The 16,022-nt window shown below is 37.2% G+C and overlaps 1 long non-coding RNA gene across 14 annotated transcripts in view; it reads right to left on the reverse strand.

Moving 5' to 3' along the window:
- The window catches only part of LOC148223710 (uncharacterized), a 49,444-nt gene that overhangs the window by 22,245 nt on the left and 11,177 nt on the right, over positions 1 to 16,022 (reverse strand). For 10 of the 14 annotated variants that reach the window (XR_015804020.1, XR_015804019.1, XR_015804015.1 and 7 more), the window contains 2 exons: positions 15,787 to 15,887; positions 12,452 to 12,587 (listed from right to left, as the gene is read on the reverse strand). This is a non-coding gene — a long non-coding RNA (uncharacterized LOC148223710). Of the gene's footprint in view, positions 1 to 4,650; positions 4,729 to 6,256; positions 11,200 to 12,451; positions 12,588 to 15,786; positions 15,888 to 16,022 lie in introns of those variants that run through there. The other 4 variants (XR_015804010.1, XR_015804021.1, XR_015804016.1 and 1 more) reach the window with 4 other exon arrangements.

Here is a 16,022-nt window from a genome sequence, read left to right on the forward strand (position 1 = left end):
GAAACATTGAATAAGCTGTTCCTCTGCTTAATTAGCCCCATGATAACATGCTAATCAATAGTAAATAATTGTCTTTTAATGGTTACCACTCTATAAAGCCTTTAATTACCCACAACCTTCCTGTAAATCATCAACATCTCCAACCAAGCAGTAATATACTCAGTAACAGCTCCAGATCTTCATAAAACTCTGTGGTGGTTTGAGTATCTAATCCAAGAAACTCAACCTTCCAAAGTCAGGTACTCAAAGCAGATTAGCATATTTGGATAATCAGACTAGAGATGGGGATAAAGGCAGGTTTCACCCAAATTTACCAGCAGAATACATAGCTGTTTTTCTCTTTTGCTTACAAAACACATTTCATTTGTGTTGAAAAAATTGTCCTCATTTCATTTTGTATGTAGTACATATGGGAAAAGGCTTCCATGTGGTAGCAGTGATCTCAACAGATGCTCCCCTTTGGGCAAATGGGCTTTTAATGGAAAAAGTGCTGAGCAAGATGCCAGGACCTTGTTTTGATGGAGCAAAATCATTCTGAAATGAAAGTTTAGCTTGTCTCCAGTGTACTGTGTTTATGATGTCAGCTGTTAATTGTTATCCTTCATCACAAGCAATGTTTAATTTATAGGTATTCACATCAGATATGAAAACAGGGAACTGGAACTTAAATCAGATAATAAGTACAGTCCATTAAATTGCCAACATTACCCATGAAATGGGAGACTAAAACTGCAATCTATTCTTCATCTGTCACTCTTAAGGGAAATGATTGTTGCTTTCTACATGGAGTCATCAGTCAGACTCATGGCTGCCTGATGAACTGTGATGATTTGAACCTAGGAAACATAAAGAGCCAAGTAATTCATTACTTTCCCTTGTACACCACTTGTAGACGTGGTGCCAGCTGCAGGAAAATCTCCTTCTGCCCCACACTTGAGTTGCAATAGGCCTATTATTCAATGCCAGGCTATGGTTTCCTAACTTTTCCGGCATTAGCTTAATAGTAGAGTCAGCTGGGCATCATGCCATGTACATCAGCTATGCCTCATTTACCCTCCTGCTCCCAATTAGCTTGATCATGATGATAAAACCAGGAGAAAGACCTTTGAATAGAAGGCACATATTTATTTGGCCAACAGTTGAGTAAAAGGAAGGAAGGATGGGAAATTCATAAAGGGGAGGAAGCATGGATTGTGATCTTGGCTGTTCTGCAAATGCTCTGTGTGACAGTCACTTCTCTCAGCCTTCTTTTATTCTTCCTCCCACAACTGGGATCACTCTTTGCTTTGCTCTGGGAGTTTTCTGAGCCACTCAGCACAGTGGCACGACACAGAAATGACTATAAATTAAGAAGTCCAAGAACCTTAAATAATACTGGTGTTCACAGATCTATAGTTGCTTGCTGATGTCTTTTAATCAAAAAATCTTTGCTGAATTTCATGTGATCCTATTTTGCTTGCTGTGACTTAACAGCAACGACTGTGAAGCTTCCATCTCAGTTGTAATCCAAAAGCTGAATGTGATTATTTTGGATAAAGGAGAGAAATCTTCTACTTTAAGGCCTTTGTGCAAGATATAAGCCACAGCAGTACAGCTGTGAGAGAGAAAGCTCCTTGATTTACCCAGCAAGTACTGTTTGTGCTAGCACACGGGACCAGACACCTCTAGATCTGAGATACAAGCAGGCCTTACTATATGCTGGACAGGAAAGCAGAATTTGCAATTCCCTGCTGTTGAATTATATGACAGTGGAAGAGCAGATCATTTAAATGAGAAGATCCTGTATCTCCATGTGATCTCATTTCCAAGGCAGATAAATGGAGGAAGAGGTGCTAAAAACGTCTCTAACAACTACAAAGAAAATCTTCACCTAGCAATCTCAGAAGCTTAAGATTTCCTTCACCTTGGTCTTCTGGCCCATTTCACCTACATGATTCATGGCCTTCTGTGGCGAGATGTTCTTTTTGAAGATAACAGAATCAAATTAATATTATGTGAAGTCCTTCAGGAAATCGGTACCCAGTATAGTTGTGATGAATGTTCAAGGCTAGCATAAGCACTCTGGGAGTGCTAGCACCCAACACAGAACATATTGCTGCCTCAGAGCATGGGGACAGAGGAAGAGACAAGGCAAAGGTCCTGTCAAGACCAAATGTCTGTCCATTACAGGTCAGGAAGGGAGTGAAAGTCAGCTGCTTGTCCCATCTGATCAGGCATAGTTCTTTCTCTTTCCATCATCACTAAAATGGTCAAGTTCAGACCTGAAATGAGTCTTGTTTCCTCATCTGTCAGGCATTAGTCATCTGTGTGTCATTTTGGCTGTGACCTTCTATTCATCAAAATGAGTGACAGTGGAACTCAAAGAGAAAAAGAGAGAGATCAACATGTGATGCTATTTTATGCCATCTGCTACTAAGTATGGGGATGCATATGGGAAAACACTATTTAGAAGGCTTCTTAAAATGTTTACCTACAAAGATCTACTAGTTCACTGCTGCAACCTTTCCTAGCAAGAATAATTCTCAGAACGATTATATCCTCTAAAGCTCATGATAACATTTACATCTCCATTATTTAAAAGTAATGTCCATGTTCCACCTGAACAGGCTTTCTGTGGGAAGTACTGAATAGAGTATAAATCACTTACAATGCCTACGTATTTGTATGTGATTTTCGTTCTCCTGATTCAAAGACTTTGAATTTGTCGTGCACGGCAAGAAGACATCCTATTTTTAACTTCACTGAAAGTTTCCATTATTCCTTGGAGACTAAATGTAAATCAAAATCAAGTCTGTAGTAATAAACATCTTTGCCTCTGCTGACTTTTATGTTTCATTGCAAATTAGAAGACTAACATATTTGCTTCTTTCTAGCAATCATAATCCCAGCCATATTAGAAGTTAACCCCTGCTTTCTTAGGTTATTATCCAGAAGACTTATTTTTTCATATTTGGAGTATGCTTAGAAACACACTATTTCATTCTGGGAATCATGTGATCCCATCCATCTTTAAAGCAACTGTCCAAAAGCTATATCCTGTGGTGCTTTGAACATGTTCCTAACTTTTCATGCACAAATTAATAGCATTCACTCTTATGTTTGTTGAATTGGGCACTGATTTTCTACATGACTATGTAATTTAAGTATATAACCTGCAGCAAACCATTAAAGTGAATAGATTTCCTTTGCTAAATATAAAAAAACCCCAAAACTATTCCTCTTATTAATGGCCCAAATCTTTATTTCACTACTGTGCAAAAGATAGTATGTCAGTGGAAAAAAATACATTTCAGTTTCATCACTATTTTGAGTGCTTTTCATTTTTCCATCTGTAGACTTTCTACCAGGGCACTGCAGCCCCAAGCACTCTGTCATAATTCCTCAAGTAATTAACAAGGAGGTCATTTAAACTGAGCAAGTCTCTGAATACACCCATTGCTCTTCAACATGGGAACATCTACAAAATGGGATGGTTGTGCAATGGCATTTGTACACAATATTAAGTAATCTGAAACACCATATGAAGAATATACAAAAAGTCACTGACAGGATGTCTCCTTTGCAGAGAAAAAAAAAATGCTCATTTTCAAGTGAAATACAAAGTGAAAGAAATACTTGCTTTCTTAAAAAAAAAAAAAAAAAAGTGCTTTGGTGCCAAACATTTTAGAGATATTGTTGAGGAACAGTCCTTCCTCACATAGAGGTTATCCCTGTGGTGCTGCCAAGTTCAGTGCCTGAGTGGATGATTTGCCAAGTAAGTGCCAGTTGTGTAATATATGCTGTAGCAGGCATGGAAGAAGATTTTACTTTCACACTCGCCTTCTGAATTGGCATTCTTTGACTCTTTTGTGCCAATGTTGCTTCTCTTTCCCATTCTGTGCCCTCTTTTTTCACTGGAATGCCCTTTCCCCTCACATATAAGCTGAATGTCCCATTGTTTGCTAGAAAGCAAGAGTTGGTGAATATGGATTATATGAAAGTCACTCAGGAAAGATAGACTGTATCAGTTGCTACATACCTTATTCACATGGTAACCCTACCAGGAGTACGTTATTAAAAAAATTCCCATTTATATTATGTCATATGCAGTTGTCTACTTGTATAATGGGGATGAAAATAGCTCATCATTCTTATGGAGTTTTTCTTTCTCATACACCCTTTCTGTCTGAATGGTTGTTTAAATTTTGCTTCAATTTATTCTCTCCCTAATCTTTATTGTCTTCATATGTATTCCTTTGAGTTTGCAAATTTTCACTGTTTAAATAAATATTTTCCTACTCTTCAGTTCTTAACCATATGTTATGAGTCAGGTCTCTTTAACAACTCCACACAGAGCTTAAGCACTTCTTTCTAAATGCTGACAATTATGTGCGCCCTCTCAAGTAGTAAAACTGGATTTACCAAAGACTTTACAATCAAGTCTTAGTAAGCAGCTATATGCAGTCAAATGATAAAAATTGTTGCACAATATTAGAAAGTTTCTGCAAATTAAATGCAACTTCTAGCTCAACTGGAGAGTTAGAATCCTGTTTTGTGTATGTTGCTTTAAGTCCAGGTCTGCTGTAGACCATGATGTTCTACTTCTTTGTTATGAGAGTAGGAAGGATGAGTAGGCTGAACAGAGACATATCTCTAATGTACTCCACCTACCTGTCAGTGGCCAGAGTAGGATATCAGCCTTGCATCCTTTGAAGTTACAGAGGACTCCTTCCAAGAACCAAGAAGGGACTGGAAGACAATAATCACTCTGAGAGTTTGGATTTCCATATAGGTTGCATCAGCTGCTCAGATCTTCACTTGTCAGTAAAGCAGTTGTATTAGTGAGGATGTGTGCTCTGATCTTGGGGTAAACATTAGGTGTTTCAACTTAGATTGCATCTTTTTCTTTGTGGCCTAATAAAACTCAAGTTTCTTTTCCCTGTTATTTCAGGATGTGTATATAGGTAACTACTGACACTCAGCCAGTGCTTGGTCAAATGTTATATATAATGACATGATGGGGTGTGGAACTCTGAGTCATAATACCTTTACTGAAAGTCTCTAAGCCGGACCATTTAAACTGTTCCCTAGCTCAGGAAAGAGCCCAGATGTTAAGTCAACTGAGTATAGTATCAAGGTGTTATGCATACATCTTTTAGCCAGAAGAAACAGAAGGGACTTCATTGTGTAGGCCCTATCAAACCTTCAGCAATTGGTGAGATCAAACAAATACATGCTCTCAAGGGTGTTTGATGCATAGTGACTGCTCAGCAGTCTTATACCTGGCACACACAGAATTCTTTGGAATGCAACAATTTTGTCATGAGGAATTCTACTCAGGAGAATTTTTCATTGGACACAAGTATTAGTTACTCATTTATTAATGTCTACTACCAATCGGAAACAAACAATAGACACTCTACTGAAAAAAAGGGGGGAAAAAAGATCTATAGAAGTGACCAGACAATGTTTTTTGGTTTGTTTTTTTTTTTTCTGCTGAGAGCAATGGCTTCATCTAAGCATATGTCAAAGTAAGCTGTTAAGAAAAAGTGGTTAACACTCAGTTTAGACTCTCTGTCAGATATTTCCATTTCAGGGTTCATGAACACACAGAAACATAGGAACACTGAGTATAGCATTCATATGGGGAGAGAAGGAGAATGAATAGAAACTCATTAATTTCTTTGGAAATGCTATTAATAAATAGGTCACCTCCTTTAAAAGGGAGGAGAAAGTCTGCAGATGCTAATCTTTGGTGTGTTTTGAATCACACTTTCCCTTGTGAAACACTGATAGCTTCACTTTGCTATAACGGAAATCAGAAGAATTGCAGATGTGGCCATCTTCTATTCTTTTCAGGACTCTAAGAGATAGAGACCTTGCACAAGCTTCCCAATATTTCTTTGAAGAATTTGAATGTACAACAGAACTTCTAGCAGTTTAACTAAACTTGGAGAAAAAACCAAAACAAACCAAAACTTACAGGACACACAATAATGTATTCTTACCTATAGCAAAATATATTTTATCCTGATTTAAAATAAAAGTTTGTGACTTAGTGGGAGATTTTATTTCTCCAGCTCTTCCTGCAGTAAATCAATTTTTCTTTTTTAATAACTATTGTTTGTTAAATTCTTCCCTACCAGACATTGTAACAAGATGCTCAAATTATTTCATTCTTCCAGAGACTGCACTTAATCAAACACTTCACTATATCTCATTATATCCACAGTTATATTAATCAATTTATTTAGCACCTATGTCTAATTTGTCAGTGTAGTGTCATGAATTGTTGGTTATTCATAAATTGAAAAAAATAAAAACACAGCCAGACTTGTGCATTTTCTTTATTTCTGAAATTAATTTTCTTAAATTCATGGGATGAAATAAAACCTTTAAAATACATTTAAAGCTTTAAAATACATTTAAGTATTTGTAAAACAGGATTTTCACTGCTAAGCCATCCATCATCATTCCTTAACTTTTCTTAGCTAAACTTCACTGGAACAATAAACCAGCTCCTTCTCTCTTCCTCTTTCCCTCTCTTTTTCTCTTTCTTTTCCTCTTTCCTGTTCACATTATTATCATCTTCCTTGTTCTTGTCCTCATCATCCTCATCCTCTCCTCTTCCTTTTTGACACTGCTTTACTTTATTTTCTTTTCCAAAGCAGGTTAGACTCAATTTATGTCTAGGACCCATGAGGTTCTCTCAGATCGTTAAGCAGCCAAAAAGAGATTCAATGTGAGCCAAATTATAAAACAGGCTAAATGACACAAAAGGAGATAACTCACCACAAGGCTCCTGTGTGCTGACTCTTTCAAAGCTACAGGCCATGCCTGGAGATGACACTAATTTCCACCTTATTACATGCCAGTACTGAAAGGGAAACTGCATTTACAGCTGAACTATTATTCTCGAAACCAGAAGAAAATTACTATAAGTTTAGGTTTTTCTTTGGCTAATAAGTGAAATGATGTTTTTTAAAGAGTTGGAAGTTCATTTAGAGTGAAATTAATTGGGACATTAAATACAAAGGTTGCAAAAGAATAATTTTAGAAAAATTGTGAGAAAAACTACTTGATCTAATGCTTGCTATTTCAACTGTACTGTAAGTAGCTTTCTTCATAAAAAGAATTTATTAATAAAAAATGAAAAAAATTCATAAAAGGAATTTATTTTTGCATCTCTGGAGTCTGCTCATGTTATTGTCTGAAATGCAATAGTTGAACCATAGGGTAGTGCAAACGTGAGGTGAAAAATTCCTAATATAATTCATTGGTGTATCTAAGCAACCAAGTGGAGGACTGCATGTGCTGTCTCATGGCCTTCTGAAACTTTACAGTACCTGCCACTCACCAGTGTGGCCCACTCTGACAACAGACGCAAAAATGGAAAATTTAATAAATCTGACTTCAGGACAAGCAACACAATTTAGCTGTGCTTTAGCAAAATAGACTCATCATATAAAGTATTCAAAGGAGCTGCTACAGGCTGAGAAAAATACTTTCCATCTCTGCTTCATTTACCATGATGTGCTTCTCACTGCTTTTTTCTCTTCTTCAGCCCTAATTTCCCCTCCTCCTTCCCTTTTCAACTCCTAATTCTTTCACTGCTTCCCATTCAGGCCTTGCCCTCTGCATTCAGTTTCTGCTTCTCATTCCCCTTTGCCCGCTACCCGCCCTGCCTGGTCCTTTTTTGGGTTCCGTTCTTCTAACTTCAGGCTTTTATTTCTCTGAGGGATTTGAATAATCACTCCTTCTTTTTTGATCTCATTGTCATCTCAAAAGGTCTCGCTGCCTTCCACCCTCTCCTCAAAAGGTAGGTTTCCAAAGAAAGTATTCACTCCAGAAAGGAGGAAAGGGACCTCTGAAACTCACTGACCCTTCCTAAATTGGATGCCCCATTGTGTATCACAAAATTAGAAATTTTTCTATTGTATGACAATGTTAACTTTGTTAGTGAATTTCTTTTCTAATGAGCACATGAAAATCCTCTTTAGACTTATAAAGACATAACTCTCTCTACTCGTCTATCATTATCAATTTCTGTCTCCAGTCAGCTGAGGGTGAGCTTTAACAAGGCTGATCTTTTCATACATGAAATTTTATGTAAAACATCAGGTGAAGAAGTAGTCTCACTAAAGGCCAAATAAATGCTTTTCTAGTATAGGAACTGGGAATCCAAAACAAGGTTGACACATAGTTTATACTCTTGACAATATTTTTTAAATGCCCCTCAAATCTAAAATCTGCAACTGAATGCCCTTTGATGCAACTATGCACAGCTGAGCATCTAATCACACTGCTTGAGCAGAGAAGTCTCTCATAACTGTTCTTGTTCTTTGTCATAGGTCAGACCAAAGAACCAGATACAAACATCAGGTATTCCAGGAAAAAAATTACTATGGTACTTCAGAGTCATAACTACTGCAATAAATTAAAGAACAAGTAAAAAAAATAAAATAAACTATTTTGCACATATTATCAAAGGCTGCAGCCTTTCTCTTTCACAATATGTAAAAAAAAAGAAATTAAAGAAAATCCTCAGCGACACAACAAAGGCCACAAAACAAGACTTCGAGTCAAACTTCTTCAAAGGTCACCCATATAGGCATAATATATTTAGTCAAGCTTTTTGCTCCTTATGTATTCTTTCAATGGCAAACCACTGCAAGTTTTCTACAGACCTTGTAGCTAGGTGAGGTAATGTTAAAACATTCCTTTTTTTCCTGCAGCACTCAATCACCAGGGTACTAAAGAGCCTTCCAAAATAAAATTAATGTAGAACTATACGTTGAGTTTTGCAATTAAAAAATCACTCATGCTTCTGCTCTGTACTACAAATGGTTCTGATGGACAACACATTTCTACTGCCTAGAAAAATGTGAAGACAATTCTGAAAATCTATTTATGGAGCACTGTCCTTCTATTCAACACAAGGATAGGTAGCCAGAGGGTACCTTTACAGAGTTCCCATTTCCATTTATATTCTTCTGCAAATGTATTATCTGATCATGCAAACAGCTTAGCAAATCTTTGAACAATGCATTGCTGCATCCAGTCTTAAGACTAAATTTTCTGCTATTACTTTCATCTCACTTTCTAGAATTCTCATTTCTACCTGCAACATTGAGCCTATGTTACTTGATCTTTTTCAGCATCACTATGGTTATTTTTTCTTGTAAACTTAGTAAACTTGACTGCCTGGTCTTTTGAAGTAGTAGTGGTCTTTAGTAGTTGCATAGTAGACACATCTAACTCATCACCATATCTGTGGGATGTTGACTAGATAAAAAAAAAAAATCAGCAACAAAAATAAGTGAAAGGTCTCTTTTCCTTTACATTTACAATTCCCATACATCTCAACAGTTTTCTTGCTAATGGATAATATAAATCAACAAGTCCTTTTAACTTTTAGGTTTTCATTTATAGTTTTCTTAACTACAGGAGAGTAATGTCCAAAATGTCCAAGCTATAGATATCACAATATTGCCAAATTAAATTGTACGGCAAAACATACAGATTTAGATAAAATGTTTCAGAATGATCTCTTCACAAAACATAGGAACATTCATTTAGCAACATAAAAAAATCATTCTCATGTCATATGCCTGTGACCATAATATTATGAATTTCAATCTGCTCTCCACAAACTCAGAGGAAGAGAAATCCAGCCCATTCTCCCTCCTCCTCCTCTTTGCCCTTTGCAAGAATTTAAATAAAACTTTCTTATCTACTTTTACCACTTACATTCAGTTTCACAAATAAGTGGTTTTGTGTAAATGCAGATAGCACACGGTCAGAGGCATTCCTGTTCTACATTCAGTTTCAACTAGTTTGCATAATTTTCTCTTTAGGGATTCTTACAGAAAGTGTCAGGGGTATGGAAGTCTGTTTTTTTACTCCTCAGCCATGAATTCCATCTGTTGTCATGGCACTGAACCCAGTGTTGAATAGCAGCCAGCATTGCTTTTGATGTTCTGTAGGATTAGTAGAGATGTCTGAAGTTATTGTGCAACATAATTCATTGGAATAGCTCTGACTGAGCTTTACGTAAATGTTAAGTTACTAAATTAATAAAATATTATGGTATGCCACCAAAGTTCACTTTCTAGGGGCAATCCCTTGGACTGCTACTATTTCTGTAATGACTCACATACATTTTTTTCAATTATTCTCATTTCTCCAAACACAAGTCAAAAGTCTGTAGTATTTTCTTAGAGGCAGTTCAAAAATAATATGGCCAATGAAATATAACTGATGATCTGTAGCTGCTGAACTGATGCGGCAAGTTTTCTTTTTTTAATCTAATAAAAATATTCATTTTTTGGCTCTGCTTTTGGCTCTGATATTTTCTGTTGAGCTATCGAGAAAGTTACCATTGATCCTAACTCCAGGAGGAGTCAAATATTCAACAGTTAGAGATATTATTCAATGCTCAGGACATTCGGCTTGTCCTACTTCAGATCTTCAAATCTCTTCACATATATGAATCAAAATTTCAGAAAAGCTCAAAGGGTAGAAGAGTGTTATTTTTGTTTTCTTATAAAGATAAGTCTCAGTGCTGTATAGGAGTTTCTTCTGACATTTCTTTTCCAAACAAAAACCAAAGGTTGACAGTCTAACAATACCTCGTCCTATTATGGATATACTTTGGAAAGATTTCCCAGTTTAAAGGAGAGTTTCTAGTTGAAACAATATTTCACCTTGGCACGAACTCAGGAAAAGGACACGTAAACAGCTTTCTGCAACAGGTAATTACAAAGAGTAGCACATGAACAGCAGTCTTCTTCCTTTTCTGTCTCTAAGAACCCAAGTTTGCTTCTGCTTCTCAGGAAGCAGACAGGTTATACTGGGCCAGGGCAGCAGCTACGGGAAGAAGAGGTAGCAGCTGGCATTTCCTGTCCTCATTGGTCCTTCCCTGCAGGAGCAGCAAGCCTATTTACTGTGCTGTTTCCTGAGGAGGAGCAGTCCAGCACTTCATCTTTGGAAAAGAAGCGTTCAGTTTTGCCTCTGCTGCTGAGAGGTCCTATCTCAGCTCTGTCCAGAAGAGTAGCCTGGTGGGTGGCTCTTTCTGACAGAAGTAGAAGATACAGGTCTAGGATGCAGAGCAGACTGTGTGGATTTGGTATCCCACAAATAAAGCCAGTGCCTTGTTGCTAACTGTGCTCCATGGCTTCAATAAAATGTTTTAGAGAGAGCTTTCTTGCACTCTGCATCCTGAAAGGACAAATAGGAACTAGATATTTATTTTCTTCTCTAACTGCTGAAATATTACTAATTTGAAACCCCTTAGATTTATGCTGTATCTAACCAAAAATAGCTCTTTTTTCCTTGAATTCATTATTTTCATATCAACTGTTTGCACAGACTATATGGTATCTGAGAATGGCATTGGAGTCTTACAAGAGTTTGGAAATTACATTGACTTTTCCAGATATGACCCTCTGTAAATAAAACCATGCAGCCAGCTCAGGTAGTGTTTATGTTGAATAAATCTGCTTATTTCAGTAGTAGCATCCTGAAGCTACTTCAGTGCAAATTAATTAATCAGCTTCTTGTTTGAAATACAAATATAGAATACAGATATATTGCGTTGAAGACCAGTAGAAATCTTCTGATGTTCTCCAAGGGAAAAGGATAAGGACAACTGGACTTCTCAGGATATGAGATGGAACACAGAATGAAGTATGCTCTGCTGTGCAGGTGGGTTTCACCTGCAGATGTCTTGCCTTCACTGGTGAGCCAGTAAGGCTAAACTTCAATAAATTTAGTGAAGTGAGGGAGCTTAGAAACTTCATCAACAAAGGCACAAAAAAGTACCTGCCACCCAGTTAAAGAGAGGTTTATTTTGAGAAAAAATATCTTGTTTATCTTGTTTATTTTGAGAAAAAAATTAGCATAATTTAGTCTTTTGTGTGTGAACTGGCAGAAAGATGTGTTATGTTCTAAAAGAAGAAATCATCATGGCTCACAGTACTTTTTCTCCTTTCTGTAAAGCCTTTTCACCCATATCTTCATCTCAATCTATTAAATGCATGTTTCTTTTGTAGCTGATGTGCCAATATCTGTACAAATGCAGCACAACACATGAATGATTGGGAGAGGGTTGGTCAGTAAATTGGTTTGAAAGAAGCACAGCTTAGCTGCTGGTGAGACAGAGCCCAGACAGTTACTTTATCAATACTTAATCTCGTTTCTTTGTGATGCCTCCATCCCCAGCAGCTACAGCCTGCAGCAGATGTGTAGCATGGGAATGGCATCAGCCTGGAAACTGCTGAGCATCAGCTGCAGCCCTGCTCACCTCTCACTTCATCGTCTGGCAGATGCAATATGCTCAAATATTTGCTGTATGGGCTCTGTGTCCCCAGGGCTTGACCATACATCCTTAGCATAGCTGGAGATAGAGGTGTGTTAACCCTTGCTTTTCAATGAAGAATACACCACCACCACAGAAGCAAATACAAATTACCGTATTTGGAGATGCTCTGCTCTGTTCTGATGTGGGAGTCCCTTCTGCTGCTCCAACTATGCAGAGAGTTGTAGAGGACTGATAGTGACAGCACTATGACCCTGGTCCAAGGTCAGCCATGGCTGATTTTCTGGTTCTTATGTGCACAAAGGAAGGGGATAAACAAGGAGGCCAAGAATGCAGGTTAGATTGAATCTCATTGAGGTGAAAAACCTTTTCCTGATATCACAGATACCATTCAGTCCCTGTATTAAGCATACAATACAGACACATTTAATTTGTAGTCTATAAAATTAAAGATTGCCTTTTTACTGATAATTTGGTTTATAAAACACATCCATTGTAGACTCCTGGTGCACAGGTGCAGCACTGCTAACTAAACTTGAGCCCACAAGCAGCATGGTAAGGAGGGATGCATATGTATTAGCTCCAGGCTTTATCAGTGAAATCACTTTCATTTTTCACTGTCGTAGTCCTGTGTGCCAGAAGCTGCCCTTCAGGAAACAGTCAGGCATGGTTCCCTGTTCCCAGAGGAAAGAGTCTCATCCAGTAAATAAGTGTCATGCTATCTAATTGTGTGAATTTCACTCAGTTTCATTTTTTAAGTCGTTATTATCCCACACACCCATAGATAAGATATCATTGCAGGAGAAACATTAGGTCCAGGGCCAGAATGATCCTGTCTTATTTAAGGACTCTCTTTGGCCACTAAAACCTTTATCCTCCTTAAGGATATCTAAGAGCTAGTCTCTTTCTTGAAAAAACACACAAAAGAGATGTTGAAGCACTGGGTAGACTACACTGGGCTGTTTCCATTTTATTTGGCTTTACACTGCACTGAGAGTGTCTTCAGAGACAAAAATCTCGTTGATAAAAAGTACAATTGTTTAATCTGTGTCAGTCGTGCTGATGGATGCTGTAGATATCTTGATATTATGGTGCTTAGCATTGTCAGATGGAGCTGAAATATCAGCATAAAATCATATTTATAATGAACTTGAGAGCAAATGGCAATTACTATGTACTGTTAACAGGCTTTCAAAAGTGGCAGGAAGCCTACTGAGCTCTCTTTTCACAATATATCACCAGAAAAATTTTTATAGATAACCTGTTTTCAAAAGACAGAGAGACAGCAAGACAACAAGACAGAGATCTATCAAAGAAAAAGCATTTAGGGCAAGATTATGAAGTTGTTGAGCACTTACATGTCAAACTTCATTGACTTCAGCTTCTCATTAGCATGAGAAAGAGTTGCATAGTTTGGCCTTTAGTGAGACAGTAGGCTTAAAAAATACACATTTGTCAACTTTCAGCTGAAGCATCTCACTAATACTAATTCTATTCAGACTACTCAGCTAAAAGAAAATCGAATTAAGTACCTGCATTGGAGGTTTTTTCTATGCCTTTGTGCACACAGGAGTGAAATTCTGTTCAATTTATAGAATACAGCTTCTACTCTAAAATTTTCAAAAAAAGATCACCATCTGCTGTATTTTATTCCTCAAAAGCTGAGCCAATCTTCCTAAAACTCATTACAATTTGGAATCAGTTACTGAAATGTGCACAGATTTCACAGATATCCTGAAATATTTCATTCATGTATAGAGAAACAGCACAAGTATTACCAACAACTGAATATTCTTGGATGAAAACTGCCTTTAATAAGTTTGCACTAGGAGAACAATCTGTTCCTTTATGTAAAAATAAATTACAGAGGGCTTTCCTTTATGCACTAAGAATTAGTTCTTTCCTAAACTTTTGAGGATTTTAGAATTGCATGATGCAGATACGTTTTTTAAAGCTACTCAGGCAGTAGAGGGAACATGCTGATACAAGAGCCCATTTTTTGAGAGAATATCCTTCTTCTACTTAATATCCTTGAAGCCATTATGTATGCCAGACAAATTACACACAAAAGCCTGAATGTGTACTGGGGTAGTCAAACATTTCAGAGTAAACTTTCAGGGACCTCATCTCTTTCAGTAATCCTGCGTTTTAATAAATGAACCCAATTCAAGAATATTTTTTCCTTTAAGGATTTCCAGAAATTTTTGGAAGGTCAGCATACAGTTCCAGTCATTTGTAGATAGAATCCAATCATAGCTAAAAAGGCATGGCTCTAGATTAAAACAAAAGAAACTCCCCCTCCCCCAAAAAATAAAAAGCAAAAAAACCCCCAAACCAAAAATCCACCAACAAAACAAAACAAAACAAAACAAAACAAAACCTCCACAAATAAAATAAATAAATAAATAAATAAATAACACTTGATAGAAGTGTTTGTCTGTAGTATTTAAGACATAGCGGAGGAAAAAAATAGGCATGTTTTGGGGGGCATGGGTTAGGTTATGTATGATGATACATGTTTTAATAATTCCATCAGTGTTTTTTCTAATCTTTCTTGCTTGTCACTGTTAAAAAGAACAACATATTTCTGTATTATTTCTCTGTATCTACTATTTGCCTTCCAAAAATATTTGTTTCCCACTTGGACTCCAAAGGCAGTGGCAAAAGTGTCACAAAGGAAGTGACAGCATTTAAAAGCATAAGGGCAGTACCTATTCTACTAACAATTTCAAAGCTCAACAGGAGTCACCAAGTAGTAAAGAAATTTAACCTGTAGCGCACAAGCGCATTTTACAAAGTACAGGGGGTTAGATTAAACCATGAACTCTCTGAAACAACAGAACTGTACCTCTGACTCTACTAGACACCAGGCTTTCATCCTCATTGCATCCTATGAAAGATCTATAAATAGAATCTGAGCCTGAATTTTCCCTCTCCTACTTGAATATAAATTAAAATAGTTTTGGCGTGGGGAGATGTAGTGCAACAGCACTGTCAATCCCCTAACTAAGACATGTGGTGTATTTTTACAAATATACCCTGGGACTTGACAATGACTGTCTTATCCACACGGCCCTCGCCCTTGCCATTGTCCTACCTGAACCTTGTGAGAACATTCCTCACAAGGAAGTGGCTATATGCGGGTTATGTAGATAATGTAGGAAATTTTAAGAATAGACAGGTCATCTGTATTTTCAGAGGTCTTCTTATCCCAGGCTTGACCTAGAGGAAGCACTAAAAAGCCCATGCCAGAAGCACTGCCGGGTTTTACAACAGTTGTCTAGCATCTGTGGAAGAGATGTATAAGGGCAATGGCATTTGAGCCCAGGATTTGTAATTTTGTACAGTACAGTTCAGAAAAATCTATTTGTACTGAGGAAGAGTAATTTTTGTGCCTCCCAGAATAATTTATAGCAGGTCCTAAGGTAGGGAACTTACAGTCCAACACTACAAGTATGAACAAAATTATGTTTTAAATTTGAACTCACCAATATTACAGATGTGTAGTAGTGTTGCATTTTAAGGCATCACAGTTTATGTTACTGTAGTGCTTCACAGCCAGCTGACTAGTACAGCAGTCATGTATGCCCTAGAAAAGTGAGGACAAAACAGCTATGAGATGAAAACCGTCAGTTATTTAATGCTCTGAGTACAAAGAAACTCATGCAAAATATTTCAAATTTAGTCACTTACTTACAGTGTATACCATGAAAATCCAAAAGTG

This window comes from Sturnus vulgaris, chromosome 5, assembly GCF_052056855.1.
Source record: "Sturnus vulgaris isolate bStuVul1 chromosome 5, bStuVul1.hap1, whole genome shotgun sequence".
In the NCBI taxonomy this organism is placed as follows: domain Eukaryota; kingdom Metazoa; phylum Chordata; class Aves; order Passeriformes; family Sturnidae; genus Sturnus; species Sturnus vulgaris.